The 15324-nt window shown below is 47.8% G+C and overlaps 1 protein-coding gene across 5 annotated transcripts in view; it reads right to left on the bottom strand.

Moving 5' to 3' along the window:
* The window catches only part of ST3GAL3 (ST3 beta-galactoside alpha-2,3-sialyltransferase 3), a 201144-nt gene that overhangs the window by 6765 nt on the left and 179055 nt on the right, over positions 1–15324 (bottom strand). The window lies entirely within an intron of this gene.

Raw genomic sequence — 15324 nt, 5'->3', positions numbered from 1 at the left:
GACAGAGACAGAAGTATGTAGGGAACAGTGAGCATAAGGAGGGCACAGGGTGTGGCCCATGGGTGTGTTGCTCTGGCCTGAGGGGTTCCTGTATGACAGGAAGACCCGGCCCCTTTGCAGCTATGGGGGAATGTGCGGGAGGTGCCTGCCCTTCTCTCCTATCTGCCCGGCTGCGCTCGCCTCCTTTCCCTTCTGCTGTCTCTCCTCGCTCTCAGTCAACTGTTCTAAAGTGAACCTGAAAAACAAGGACAGAATGTGAGCTGGTACGGCACAGCAGAGCTCTCAGACCCCAGTTCTGCCACGATTAGAGGTGGGTGACTTTGGGCAAGTGACAAGCTCTCTGAGCTTTAGTTTCTTTAATGCAAAATGGGATCATTCTTCCTCAGAGATCTCAGACCCTCCTGGTAGGACATCAGCTCTGAAGCCTAGCATTGCAGTGTCCATTCCAGGGCCACAGCTCCCTCTCCTAACCCTCTCCCTTCCTCCAGTTCCCAGTCCTCCCTCTCTGTTCAGGGCACTGGTCCTTCCTGCTCTAGTTTCTGAAGGACAGCACTTCAGCTACTCTGATGAACTGCCTCAACTCCCTGCCCCTGCCTTTCTATTGTCCTAGCCTAGGGAAGCCCTGAACTTGGGGTCAACCCATACATCCACCTTTCTATTCTCACAAGCGGGCTCCTGAGTACTGCTGGAGAAAGTCACAAACCAACCTTGCAGACTAGAGGAGCTGCCAGGCCATGGACTCCAGCCTGCTATTTTTTGTTTGTTGCCTAGAAAACTAAAAGAATCAATGAAACTTAGAATGGATAAAATAATTTGGTAATAGGATCTGCACTCTGATAGGAAACAGTCAGAATACAAAAGATCCCATTTGCAGTCCTAACGAAAAAGATATAATACTGTGCAATAAACTTAAATATATGGGATCTACAATAAAAAAAAATACAATCCTAGGAATTTACCCTAAGAATACAGTAGCCCAGTTAGAAAAAGACATATGCACCCCTATGTTTATTGCAGCACTATTTACAATAGCCAAGAAATGGAAGCAACCTAAGTGTCCATCAGTAGATGAATGGATAAAGAAGATGTGGTACATATTCACAATGGAATACTATTCAGCCATGAGAAAGAAACAAATCCTACCCTTTGCAACAACATGGATGGAGCTAGAGGGTATTATCTCAGTGAAATAAGCCAGGCAGAGAAAGACAAGTACCAAATGATTTCACTCATATGTGGAGTATAAGAACAAAGAAAAAACTGAAGGAACAAAACAGCAGCAGAATCACAGAACCCAAGAATGGACTAACAGTTACCAAAGGGAAAGGGACTGGGAAGGATGGGTGGGAAGGGAGGGATAAGGGGGGGAAAAGAGGGGGACATTATGGTTAGCATGTATAATGTGTGGGGGGCACTGGGAGGGCTGTGCAACACAGAGAAGACAAATAGTGATTCTACAGCATCTTACTACGCTGATGGACAGTGACTGAAATGGGGGTTGTGGGGGGGACTCGGTGAAGGGGGGTACCTAGTAAACATAATGTTCCTCATGTAATTGTAGATTAATGATACCAAAAGAAAAAAAAAAGAAAAAAAACTACAATCCTTTATGAAAGATATAAAAAGATGACTTGAAAAAATTGGGAGACCAATTATATTCTTGGATGGGAAAACTGAGTATTAGCACAACACCAATTCCTTCCAAATTAATGTAGGCTTAACTTAATTCTGAGAAAAATCCCAGTAGAGTCTTTGAAACTTACCAAAGGATTCTAAAAACACATCCAAAAGATTTACCAGGTAAAAATAGTGCCCCCAAATTTAAAACTAAGATACTAGAGTATATTATGAATTTGCAACTATTAAAATGTTGACAGATGTATAAGAATCAACACAAAGATCAATGAAGCAAGACAACCCAGAAGCAGACACCCCCTCACTAATCACACACACGCACACACACATGTATGTTTACATAAATATACATAACACCTTAGGTTATGATGAAGTTTTCCTGTCAGTGGGAACAAGATGATTTTCTCAGTAAGTGACTTGAAAACTTGCTGTTTAGAAAAAAGATCCATTTACTTCCTCTCCTTATACTATACACAAAGTAACTAAATGCTAAAAAAGTAAAAATAAAATTTAGATGTTTATTTTATCTTTGAACCTCCTAAATGTTAATGCACTGTTAGAAACAAAGAAAAAGATAAACAGATTTTGACTTTGAAAACATTTTTAAGTGCTTTGGTATATCAAAAACATAATAAACAAAATTAAGAGGGAAGCAAAGTGGGAAAATTTTTGTCATGAATAGTCAGAAATACATATTTTAGAAGTTCATGAAAAATCAATGAGACCTCATAAAAATAGGGCAAGAACATAAAATAAGGTTAATAAGCATGAAAATAGTGACAAAGAAATGCAAATTAAAATAACAAGATATTTTTGTTTTAATCCTCTAAAATATGTATGTGTGTGTATGTGTATCTATGTATACATTTTTAGTGCTTGTGGTGTCTGAGGGAGAATTCTCCTACACCACTCTATGAGTCAAATATGGTGCTGCCTTTCTAAAAAGCAGCCTGACAATATGTATCAAAGCCTCAAGACTGTTTATACCTGATGACTGCAACATTTCTCTTCTAAAAGTAATGAAAATGGTGAAGACCTTGTGAAAGTAAAAAACCGGAAAAAATCCAAAGTTTACGATACAGGTTTGGTTAAATGATACCTATCACTGAATGTTACTGACATCACAATTTCATTTTCTAAGAATTTTGTCACAGAGATGAGCCAGAATTTATTTAACCAATCCTCTGTTGTTGGACATCTAAGTTGTTTCCAGTTCCCTGAGATCTGGTACTCCTCCTGTGCTCCCTAATCTATGCTGTCCATTATCCCATCTTCTAAACCAGAAACCTGGGAATCGACTTTAGGTTCATCTCTCCAGCGCTCTCTAACCTACCAGTTATCTAGCTCTTATGATTCAATCTCCTTAGAATCCCACGGATCTATCCCTTCCTCCCAAACCCACTGCTGCCACCTTCAGTCCTGGTCTCATCATCTTTCAGCTGAACCATCCTAATGACCAGCCATTGACAGCATCTGTCTTGAGTGCTCAGCACCCCAGAGTTCAGGAGAGCGACTGGAACAGAAATGGGACATGGTAATTGTAGGATTCCAGTCACTTACTCAACAAAGATGTAATGAGTGCCTAGAATGGGCCACTTCTGTTCCTAAACCACTTTCCACTCTCTGCCAGAGTGCTCTTTCTCTATACAGACCAGATCACATTACCATGGTCCACAGATCTCAGCTTTCTGGCCCGTAACCTGGTCTACCTCTCCAGGCCCCACTTCAGCCCACCTCAAGTCCATGCTTGCTAATTGTGCCTCCATGCTTGTGCTGACGGTGCTCCTTCTGTCTCAAACGGCTTTCCCACCTCTAGCCACCTGATCTGTCCTATGCATTTGTTATGACTCAACATCTCCTCCTTCCTCACGTGTTTCATCCCGGGGTAGAAGGGACCCCTTTCATCCCAAGGTAGAAATGACCTCTAACCTTTGGAAGGTGATGAAATACAGAGTTAAGATCTGCTACGGTTTGAATGTGTTTCCTTTTCCCCAGTTCACATGTTGAACACCTAATGCTCAAGGTGATGGCCTTGGGAGGTGGGGCTCTCATGAGTGGGATTAATGCCCTTATAAAAGAGACCCCAGAGACATCCAGCACATCGTCAGCTGCTCAGCTGTTACCACGAGCATCAGTGGTGTGTTGCAACCCTCCACTCTGCAGGGCAGGGCTCCCATCGGACTCAATCCTTAGCCTAGCACTGCACCTGACAGCGGATGTTACAGGCGGCACAAAATCCACCCAAGGCTCCTCCACTGCCCTCAGCAGCAGCACAGAGCTCCCCACTGCTCAGCACCCCTTCAGGCTCACCTTCCACTGCCTCCGATGGACTCTCTCTGCTCCAGTCACACCTCCTGTGTCTCCCCACCTTTGTAGCAACATCTCTTTCTCTGGAAATTATATCTGTCCTCCAAGGCCCAGCTCAAAGGATAGGCAGGCCCTTGGGGCAATCTCCAGTGAGACTGAGAACGGACCCTAGACTGTCTTCCTCCTGCATCTCCCTGTGTACAGGGTGTGTGTGTGTGTGTGTGTGTGTGTGCGCGCGTGCGCACGCGCGCGTGTGTGTGTGTGTGTGTGGAACAGGTAGCCGAGATCTTACAGAGAACTGGGAGAAGTCCCTCCCGGGGGCCCCGAGCAGAGAGGAACGGCGAGAGCCGGCCTGTGCCAGAAGCATAGCCCCTGTCCCTCCTCTACAGTCTCGCGGGCCTCAACAGTTCCACCCCCCACCCCCATGCCTGCCCCACACACCTAAGAGGAGAAAGAGTAGGGGCTTCAGGGAGGGCTAGGGAGAGGCAGGAATAGGAACTGGGGGCGTGCGGGGCTCCAGGCCAGCTCTCGTACACATCACTATTTACATCTCAACTTTCACCGGCTTCCCAGGTCTGGCCCCAAGATGAAGCAACATGCTCAAGGTCATACTAGTGGCTGTGCCAAGGTACAGACCTGGGTGTTATGACTCCAAGAGGGGTGTTCTTTCTGTCACAGCATTTATTACCATCACAGCTATTCCCACCTCAGGAATTCTGGGGGCCTGGGCTCGAGGATGAATGAGACCTCCCCTCTGCCTTCCAGGAGCTCTAAGGTGAGGTAAAGTTACATCTACCCTGGCTGGCATCCCGTTTCACCAAGGGGACTGAGGCTCAGAGGTGCGGGGACTTGCCCAAGATACAGACACAGCTGGGGGGAATCTGAGCCAGTTCCAGCCTCAGAACCTGGTTCTTCCCATGACATGATGCCTTCTCTGAACCAATGTCTCTGGGCTTTTCCTGGGTGTGTGGTCGCTTAGGTGGCCACTCTGTAACACTGTAGGAGATTAGGTTATTATCTCAAACCCTCTGAGGATCTGACAGAGCTTCAGTGAGCAGCAGAAAGCTTCCGCCTCTTCCTCCCACCTCTCCTCTTTCCTGGAGGAGAGATGACTGACCTGACCTCTTAGACTTGAGGTTACTGAGAGTGTCATGTTTACTGCTGTGAGCTGGAGTCACCCCCCCCCCCACACACAGCCCTTTTTAACTCCCAGCCCCTATGCAGTAGTGCCCTACTGCAGCCTGGCCCTGCCTCTGCAGCCCATGTGTCAAGCTCTGAGGTTGTTACTGTCGTGAAGTTGGCAGCCAGCAATGGTAGGGTCCTGAGGGAAGCTGTCCTGCACCTGGGCCTCAGGTCCCAGACAGCCCTGCAGTAGAGCACTGGAACCAGCACAATGAACAGTTCGGGGCTTCTCTTTTATTTTGTTTCAGTTGGTCATTGTCCTGATGCGGAGCCTCCTGAAGAATTTCAGGGAAAGGAGGAAGGATAAGACAAAGATATGATTTGGGCCCTTGTGTGTTTCCTCACCCATAAAAATATCAAGTACTAGTAAAACCTCAACCTGTCCCCTAAAATAAAAGCTGTGGTCTCTTTTTTCAGGACAACACACACACACAAGCACATACACATCACATTTTGCATATCATTGCAGAAGGTCGCAGAATCCCTAGAAACCAGGGGCTTTTCTGACTTCAGATTAAGAAGCTGGTATCGGATGAGGTGAGAACCTGAACAGAATCCTGTGAACACCATCAGTGAAGCGGCAGGTGAGGAGAGCGGAGCCCGTGGGGGAGACTGGGAAGGAGCGGTCACACAGAGGGGAAGGGCAAGGGGAGCGGGAGCTGCGGAAGATACCGGCCTTGGACTCTGGAGAACCTCGATGTGTATCCTGATCCCACATCTGTGTGACCTGGGGCACATCATGTAATCTCTGTAAACCTCAAGTTCCTCATGCCTAACAGGGATGACAAGACCCACTTCCCAATCTTCAGGATTATATGAGATGCTGTGCGTTTTACAGCATCTGGCACCAGGTTTGGCACATAGCAAGAGCTCAGTAAATCTTATCTATTATGAGTGAGTGTCACAGAAGCCAAGAGAGTGAAGCCAAAGGTGTGGTCGGCCTTGCTGGATGCTACAGGGAGGCCAGGACACAGACATACACACATTCAAATGCAGGAGCCAGCTTTTCCCTATGGTTCCCAGCAGGAGGGCAGTGGGCGCGACTCCTTGCCCCTGGATGACACTGCCAAGTCTGCCAACAGAGCACAGCCCTGTCCCAGAAGGCCTATGCAAATCTGGCTTAGGGGCGTCTCACATCTCATTTCCCTAACCCACAGTAGCCATGCCAGCTACTGACGCTGGCCCTGGAATGGTCAGCCTCTCCCCACGGCCAGCTGTGGGCCGCATTCTTTGTTGAATCCCTCCCCCTCCAGGAATGTCCCTGCCTCAGTCAAGCCTGGACCCAGCTCATCAGTGTGGAGCCACCAGTCTCCTGCCGGTCACAGCAGCCAGGAGCCAGGGGGAAAGCATCTGGAAGAAAGCATCTCCCCGCCTGGCTCCCGCGTTGTGCCCCTGAGCCCTTGCAGGGTGCTTTCGCAGCCGCTTCCTCCCTCTCTGCTAGGAGAGAAGCGGTCTGTGCGCCAGGATGAGAGGTCTGGGAGGAGAGAGGCTGCCCGTGGGCTGGCTTCCTGCAGCCAAGAGTAGGGCAGATGTGTTCGCTCCTTCTGCTTCCTTGTCAGTACTGCCTTGGGACAGGCCGCCAGCCCTCACGGGAGTCATGCTAACAGCCACCAGGTCTCCCTGCCTTCATCTTGCCTTCCTTCAGTTCCCTCGCTTGCCTGTACAGATCTGATCTTGACACTCTCAGGGCTAAAATCTTCAGTGGTTCTCCACCGCCCACTGACATAGCTTGCCAGGATAATTAAGAGTGTAGGTCTGGCTTTTGTTTTTGTTTTCCTTACCCAAAAGGAGTTTAACCCAGTGGAAAAGACAATGGTGTATACAAATATCTCAGTACGTGGTATAATTATTATGATGTGAGAACAAGCAAAAAAAAAAAATTTGAAGTATCTGTTACACTTATTTACACTATATACACAGAAGACATATCCCAAAGATGTTCACATGCATAGTGTGAACTAAGTGGGAAGAGAGCAAGGTGACATTCTAAGAGAACTATGAGCAAAATGAAGGCAAGCTTGACAAGAAGGCTATTTACAGATGTAAATGCTTCAGAGCTAATGAGTAACCTGGATCAATCAATCAACAAATATATGAAGATCTGTTACATAGAAGCCATTTCACTTTTTGTACAAATATGTTCAATAGTATTTCAGATGACCAACAATTTCCAAAACAAGGATTTTCATCGTACAAAAAGAGACCTTTCAGAGTGTCTGGTCCAGTCCCCTCATAACAAGGCCCAAGAGGTTTGTTTTCTTATCTACTCTCTTTCTCCTGAGGGACCCAGCCACCACCATTCTTCCCCAACAACTCAAACTTGAATCCTCAGTCTCCCCTGACCTTTCCCTTTCACACGTCCCCGAGAACCACGCAACTACCAAATCTGCGGCGTCTGCCCAGATCCATCCCACAGGTATATCCATCCCACAGGTGTATCCTCCCCACCTTCCTGCTCTTTGTCAGCCCACCCCTGCTTGCGGATTGGGCTGCCCAATGATTCTGTAGGTCTGTTTTTGAACCCTGACACCCTAACTACAAACTCTGTCCCTGGGAAAGTTCTTTACCCTTTCTATGTCTCTTTATCCTCACCCGTAAAATAAAGGAAACAAGACTAGTTCCTATGTCTTGGTGCTATGACAATTAAAAGTCACACACATAATATGTTTAACACAAAGTCAGCTCATTAGTTTCTGCCATTATTGGTCCACAGGATAAAGTCCAAGCTCCTTGATGTGACTTTGGCTTACAAGACCCTTCACCTCTGTCCCTTCCTCACCCAGCCTCATCTCCGGCCATTGCCACCACATCCATGCAGGCTTCTCTCTAACATTTATGGGGCCAGGGACAAAATTATAAATGGGTGTCTGTGTACCACATGTCTAAATTTTAGATTATAAGTAACTGAAAGTTATAAATCAAAGTATCAAGCTGTTAAATAAAATATATTCTATACTCCCTTCAAAAATGGCATGGAAAGCCAGGCTTGAATTCTGACTCCTGGCAATCTGTGCTGAAGCATGGTAGTGTGGGGAGAGCTAGCCCACCCTGCCTCCCTTCCCTTCCCAGTCCTGGTCCCATTGCGCATTCTGAGAAGTATTGTGTATACACGTGTGGATTACCCATTCCCCAGCCCGCACATCTAAGTTCTGCTCATGGCCTCTGCAAAGAGTACTCCTTGGGCTTAGGGGTCTGCACAGGGAGGTATATTCTACTCTCAGGAGGATGGAAATGGACTTGGCACTGCTAGGGCAAGAAATTCTGAGGTCTCTAGTACCTGGTCACAGTCCAGCAAGGGAGGATGGTCCTGGTGTGGGCATTTCCCTCTTGACCCTGCATATTCTTCACTCCGTGGCAAAGGGTTTGGCTGGAGGAGAGCCAGGTGCCCCTCCCTACAGGCAGTACTGTACCCATGCCACACATTGCTTACATTAAATTATTTTTAATTCACCAAAAATACCATGCTCGTTGCCAGTGCTATTCTCCATGAAATTTCATCTCCATCTTGCCAGCCTCTACAATAGGCTGGGGCAAGCAGCTCAGTTTGGGTCCAGGGCTTATATAAGTGATCTGGAGGTCAAGAAAAGGGGCGGCTAGACCCTCTTGACTAGGGTGCCATCTGTTGCCCTGTGCCCAGGCCCTTTGCTCTCCCAAACACATTGATTCCTGGGCCCTTTGGCCGGGCCCTCTGCCCAGCAGGCAGGCAGTGCTTGTCTTGCTGAATCCCACTTCTCAGGTGAGCAGCATCTGCAGACGAGCACTGTGGCAAGTGCTGCCATGTGCGTTCTCACTCACTCCTCATAGCAGTCTAACAGGAGCCTCGCAGAGATGTGTTTACTGTCCTCATCGTACAAAAGAGGAAAATGAAACTCAGAGATGTGGGCTGAAGCAGAGGAAGGGACTGGTTTCCATTCCCAGTACCGAATCCAGTGCTGTCCCACCGACCTTCCTGCATGAAGGAGGCAAGGGTGAGGGCACCTCTGCGGCTGCTGACTGCTTTATAATCCCTCAAGTAGCCCAACCATAATTTACATAATAAACCCCGTAGGTTATATTTGGGTTTGGTCATTATAAATAACACCATAATAAAACCTTTCTGTGCAGGCTTTTCCTTCCTCTGGTTGATGGCTCTTGGTGCCCAAGTGTCATTTCCTTTCCAAATGCTTGTTCCCATGTACGCCCTGACTAGTAGCCTTTGAGAGCACCTGTCACTGAACTCTTGCCAGAATCATGCATTATAATTTAAACACACTCTTTAAAGATGTGGTAGGTGAAAAGGGCATCTTGTTGCCTTCATATGATTTCCTCCGTCTGCTGAGAAGGTTAAGCGTGTTTCTGCTGTTCACTAGCTGTGCTTCCTTCGGTGTGGTTTGTTCAGTCTCGTGCCCATTGTCTGCTGAGGTCCTAATGGTCTGCTTGTCAACTTGTGATAATAACAATTTGTCACATTTCCTAAATATACTTTCAAAGCTTTGTGTATCCAGTCTTTTGTGTTGTTGTTGTTAATTTAAATTTTCATATATGATCAAATCTGAGTTCTCCAAGCACTTCTGTCCTTTCAAAGTTCTTTTCCTTCCAGGGATTTGATTTCTGTTCTATTTTCTTCAAAATTTCCTTTAGTTGTATTTTTTTCATTTTACTTTTTAGTTCATTTGGAATTTATTTTGATATATGCTATGAAGAGAGGGTCAGAAAACCTCTTTGAAAGCTATATTTGGACAAAGCAATGAACAAAAATAGGAGTCGGCTTGGGGCCGACTTTGTGATGCTGACTGACAGCTGAAAGAGGCCAAGCGCCAGGGACTGTTTACTTTCATTTCTTTATCAAGGAGAATGATCTTGGAACAGGAGAAAGAAGATCAAACACAGCTAAGAGAAAAGAGATGCCCAGGAGAGGCAAAAGGAAAGTGAAAGGGCACAGGGTCTGAATCTGAAAGAATGATCCCCCGGGGCAGGGAGAGGGAGGCAGCCTAGCTAAGAGGAAAGAGCCCTGGCTGAGCAGGCAAGGTCCTGACCCGGCCAGAAGTTATTGCCTTTCTCTGGGCCTTAGTTTGCACATTCATTTACTCATTTATGTATGCCCACTGTTTCAAACACTGCTGGAGGTGATGGACTTACAGATAACAGGACGTTCCTGCCCTCCAGGGGCTTCTAAGAGTTGATGGGTAAGTAAACCCTCACGTGTAATAAGTGATGAGCATTAATGGACAAGACTCAGGAGAAGAGTGGCTCCTACAGCCTTGGGAAGGGGGGCAGGCGAGGCATGGAAGTGTGAAGTAGGACATCTATTTCGGTATAGTCAGAGTGGACAGTACACACTGGCTTCAAGAAGGAGAGGCAAAGGCAAGGAAGGGCTCGGAATGGCCACAGCATGGGTGCTCTGCTACGGGGTTTGGATTTTATCCTGCAGGTCAGTGGTTCTCACAACTGAGCCTGTATCAAAAATCACCTGGACAGCTCATTAAGACAGACCTCTGGGCCCACCCTCTGAGTTTCTCCTTCAGAGGGTCTAAGATAAGGCCCTAAAATGCATTTCTGACAAGTTTCCAGGCTATATGGATGCTACTGGTACGAGAAGACACTTTGAGAATGACGCATGTAGGCAATGTAAGCAGGTGAATGAACCAACCAGACGGACACTTTCAGACAGCTGATGGCTTCCAGCACAGATGGGGAGACTGGATTGAAGGGAGACCTGACTGGAGGTGGGGAGAGAGGAAGCTGCTGAAATAATCCAAGTGAGACATTTTTAAAAAGGACAGTCACAGATTTGGGGACTAAATGAATGCAGAAGGTAAAGGAGATAGAGGCACACCAAGCATGCTTCCCAGGATTTGGCCATGAGCTTGTAAGAATCAGGGCTATCCCTAGAGCTTAGTGCTGTGCCCAGGACACAGTAAATGCCCACTGGAGGTCTGCTGACAAGCTGTTCCTTTAAAGGGAGGCAGAGGTTGAATCTGTGGGATTTAGATTCAGGTCACCACTGGTAGAGGTTTGGAAGCTAGTCTGCAGAGAGTTGAGAAACAAAGGACAACATGAAGATGCATCAAGGACAGGTGATGAATCTGTCTAGAATCTTGAAAAAGAAGGGAAGGAGACAAGGCCTTTATTTTTAAGGTGAGAGAGACCTGGACAAATTTATAGATGTGAGAGGAGGATCCAGTAAAGAGAGGAGAAAAGAGAAACATGAAGGAAGACAGCTCCTGAGGGGGTGGGACGAGCTGGTGTCCAAAGCCTAGGAGAAAACTGACCAGCAGGAGCACAGAATGGATGGTGGAGGGAAACTAGGGTTGGGGCTGCAGGTTAAGTTCACAGGCTGGAGGCTGGGAAGCTGAGAGTCCTCGACTGTTGACGACCTTCATTTTCCCTGCAGAGCTGGCTCTAAGGTTTCTGCTTAGGATAGGGATGGAGGTACAGCAGAACTGAAGATGATGGTGGGGGTAGGTTCTAAGAGGAATTACGACCAGGGACAGGACACAGGAGGGGCAAACAGCATCGAGATGCTGGTAGGGCAACACCACAGATGTTACTATTTCAGCTGTAGCTTCTCTCTCCGTGGGTGACTGCCTGGTACTGGACTGGCTGGATGTAGAGAAAGCCGGGGGAGAGAGAGTTGTCAAGTTAGAGAGGCAGTATTTGAAGCATAGAACTCCATGTGACTTGGGTGGTTGATTTGGATTTGCTGAATAGATGAATCAGTGAATAAATGAGAGGCAATACAATGCGATGGTTAAAATGAGACCCACTTGGTCCAAAATGTGACTCTACCTCCTCTTAGTCCTCATAGCATCAGCCTTATGGGGTTGTTGAGGTGGCTAAGATAGCGCATGTCAATGATAAGGACAGGTGGAAGAGCCCTTACCATTTTTATAGACCATGGAGGTAGGAACTAATGGATGGAGGATTCTAAGCAGAAAGGTGATGTGGTCAGATTTATTTTGTAGGAAGATCCCTGAGACAGAGTCTGAATTCAGCTCTACCACTTAACTAGCTGTGTGATCATAAGCAAGTAACTCATCCTCTCTGTGCCTCAGCTTCCTAATCCCCAAATGGGGATAATAACAATACCTATCTAATATGGTCACCACAAGAATTGAATGAAGGAACTAAGAAAACTAGTAAACAAAGAGCTTAACAAGTGACAGCTATAATGATAATGGAAGGAGGGAGAAGAGGAGGAGAAGGACAAGCAGGAGGATGAAGAAGAAGAGGGGGTAAGAGGAGATGACAATGATAATAATGATTAAGAGGCACAGTCACCAGGAGGTCACAGATGACAGTGATGCAGAGGAGCAGAGGGTGGTGCCAATCCCCAATCCCTGAGCATTTTCTATGTGAGGGAGGAGAGGTGATGTTAGGATGCAGCTGCGGGGAATGAGCACGGCTCCCTCCCGGCCTTCTCGGGATGAGAGGCACGCGTGAAGGAGCCGTGTCCACTGGAGACATCGGCCAAGGAAATGGTACCCCGGACACCTTGTCTCAGAGGTTGGGAAAGGAGACTGTGGGGCGGGGACCAGAGATGCTGGCTCAGCAGAAGCCTCGTCAAGTAGAGGGAGGCCACGGTGTGTGCCAGCCTCACTGCCCTTTTCAGGGGCCCTGCACTGAGTCTTCCCTGCAGTGAGGTGGTGTCTATACTGAGCTCCTTCTGGGCAGAGCCCATGCTAAGGCTTTGTATCTGTCTCAGGCCTGGAACAGATTATAGGTTAGGTGCAGATGGACTGTCAATCCCCATCTTGGGCTGGTCCAATAAGGCCTCTGCGATATAATGAGTCATAAGAAACGTATTTAGTCATTCATATGACCAAATATGTATTTCCCAGGTACATATGGTCTTCATCCACAGTTCCTGAAAACACTGCAGAATCTTAAAGGTGAAATGGGTGTTTTGTCATGTTAATGAGAGACTTTTGGACCCCCGACCCAAGGGCGAGGGCTGGAGGTGAATCAGCCAGTGGCCAACAATTCAATCTTGACTATGCAATGTAGCCCTACAAAAACCCCTGAAAAGAACTTATTGCTGCCTCTTCTCTGCTCATGTGGATCTTGCTTCTTGGTTGGGAAGAATTTCTATGCTTGGGAAACCAGAACACCTCCACGTGCCATTGAGCCAGGCCCCAACTCCACGAGGACAGAAGCTCCTTTATTGGGGACCTTGCCCCATGTCTCTCCTCATCTGGCTGTTAACTTATATCCTTTACGGTACCCTTTATTAAACTGGTAAAAGTGTTTCCCTGAGTTCTGTGAGCCACTCTAGCAAATTAATCGAACCTAGGGGGGAGGTCGTGGGAAACTCCAATCTGTAGCCGGTAGGTCAGAAGCACAGGGAACTTGCCTGGGGCTTGAGCTTAGCGTGGGAAGTTGGGGGTGGAGGGCAGTCTTACAGGACGGAGCCCTTAACTTGGGAATCTGGTGCCACCTCCGGGCAGATAGCATCGGAACTGAGTTGAGTTCTTGGACACCCTGCTGGTGTTCGAGAATTGCTTGGTGTCATGTGCAGGAAGACCCTTTCCCACATACTTACACACATTGGAATTGGGTCCAGGAACCCGAATGGAGTTAATTACTGCTGTGTATAATATTGTTACTGTTATATATATATATGTAGAAAAAGAATACACAAAATCATTTGGTGTCAGAGGAATGGGATTAACAGCCTCATATGTGGAGACCTGGGAGCCCTGTTTGCCCGTAGATCTCCCAGAGTTGGCCTGCCCCAGCTGCCTTTCCCAGGAAGCCCCCCTGGGTGTCCATCTCTCTTCTGGGCCTCACTTCTGACCCCTGCTTTTAGGTCAAGTCCTAGCTCAGACCCTACAGCCTAGACAGACAAGCACCTTACTCTCGTGCATTTGGGCTTTTCTAACAGCAACAACACCAGTAACAATAATAATAAAATAATAAATAGCATTAATAATTGCCACACAAAGCCCTTTTTAAGTGCTAAGCACTATACCAGGTGCTTCTGTGTTTGGTCTGGTTTAATTTTTAAAACAATCCTGAAAGATGGGTAGTACTACTACTATTTTATAGATGAGACTAAATCTAAGGAGTTTAGGTAATTTGCCTAAAGTAATCCAGTTAGTAAGTGAGAGTCTAAATTTAAACCCAAGTCTTTATGACTCCACTCTGCTTTATCCTCTTAAACCATGTTGTCTCTCTAAAATTCCAGGGCACAATTCTCTGAGCACAGATGTGGGGCCCGGGCCAGTCATTCCCCACAGAGTCTACATCTGGAACGACAGGCCTGTGTTGAGGTTGTGCAGGGGCCAACCCTGCCCTTCTCCTCTCCCCTCCCCTTGCTGGGCTGGAGCCACACTCATACCGACCCAGCCCTGGCCTCAGGGCCTTGCTGAATGACAAGTCTGAGGCTGCTCACAGTGAGGCCAGCTTCCCAGAGCATGAGGAATGTTCACTTTCCAGGAGTGAGGATGGGGGGCAGAAGGAGGAGGCAGCCAAGGGGATTGGGCAGGTCCCCAGGGTTCCTGGGGCCCTGGGTTACCAGGTGTCCTGGGGCATGGTGGGGAGGCTGGCGGAGGCCGGAGGAATGGGGCCTGAGTGAGTGCGTGTGGAGCTCTGCCTCTCCCATGTCCTGCCCTCTGCAGGCCCCAGGGCTCCTCCCTCAGGACAGAGGATGGGCGCCTGCGGCCTTCATCGCACACCAGGGAGAATGCTCAGGCCAGAGCACCTACCATACGGCTTCACACCCTGGTTTTGGACTGTCTCTCCCACAAGAGCGTGAGACTCTGGGTCAGGAGCCATGTTTACTCCATCTGCAGTCCCAGGGAGGAGGGCCGTGCCGGCACAGAGAACAGGGCCAAATAGTGAGGACGCGCAGGCATGGAGGCAGACAGGCCTCTGAGAAGGACTTCACAAGAGCTGGAGGCCACCCCTTCCCACCATGGACTTACATACACCTCCATTTGCCTCCCAACCTCCGCCTGCCCATTCGGTAGTCCACTGGCGCTCTTCTGAGCTGCTCCAAGCACACATGGCCTGCTGGGAACAACTCCACCTAGCTTCTGGCTTGCCGAGGGCCCCTGGGGCCTGGGAGATAAAGGGCCTTTTGGTAACTTGTTTGGAGTTATCTGTGCTGCTGTCCAGTGAATCAGGGAACCAAATGGCCATAAATGGTGACAAGGAGAGCTCCCCTATGGATGAAGAAAAAGTACAGCCAGCCCTAGCATAGGCTGTCTGGTAGTGTTC

This window comes from Manis pentadactyla, chromosome 4, assembly GCF_030020395.1.
Source record: "Manis pentadactyla isolate mManPen7 chromosome 4, mManPen7.hap1, whole genome shotgun sequence".
NCBI classification, from domain to species: domain Eukaryota; kingdom Metazoa; phylum Chordata; class Mammalia; order Pholidota; family Manidae; genus Manis; species Manis pentadactyla.
Note: the sequence above shows the minus strand (reverse complement) of the source record. Positions and strands in the feature narration are given on the sequence as shown.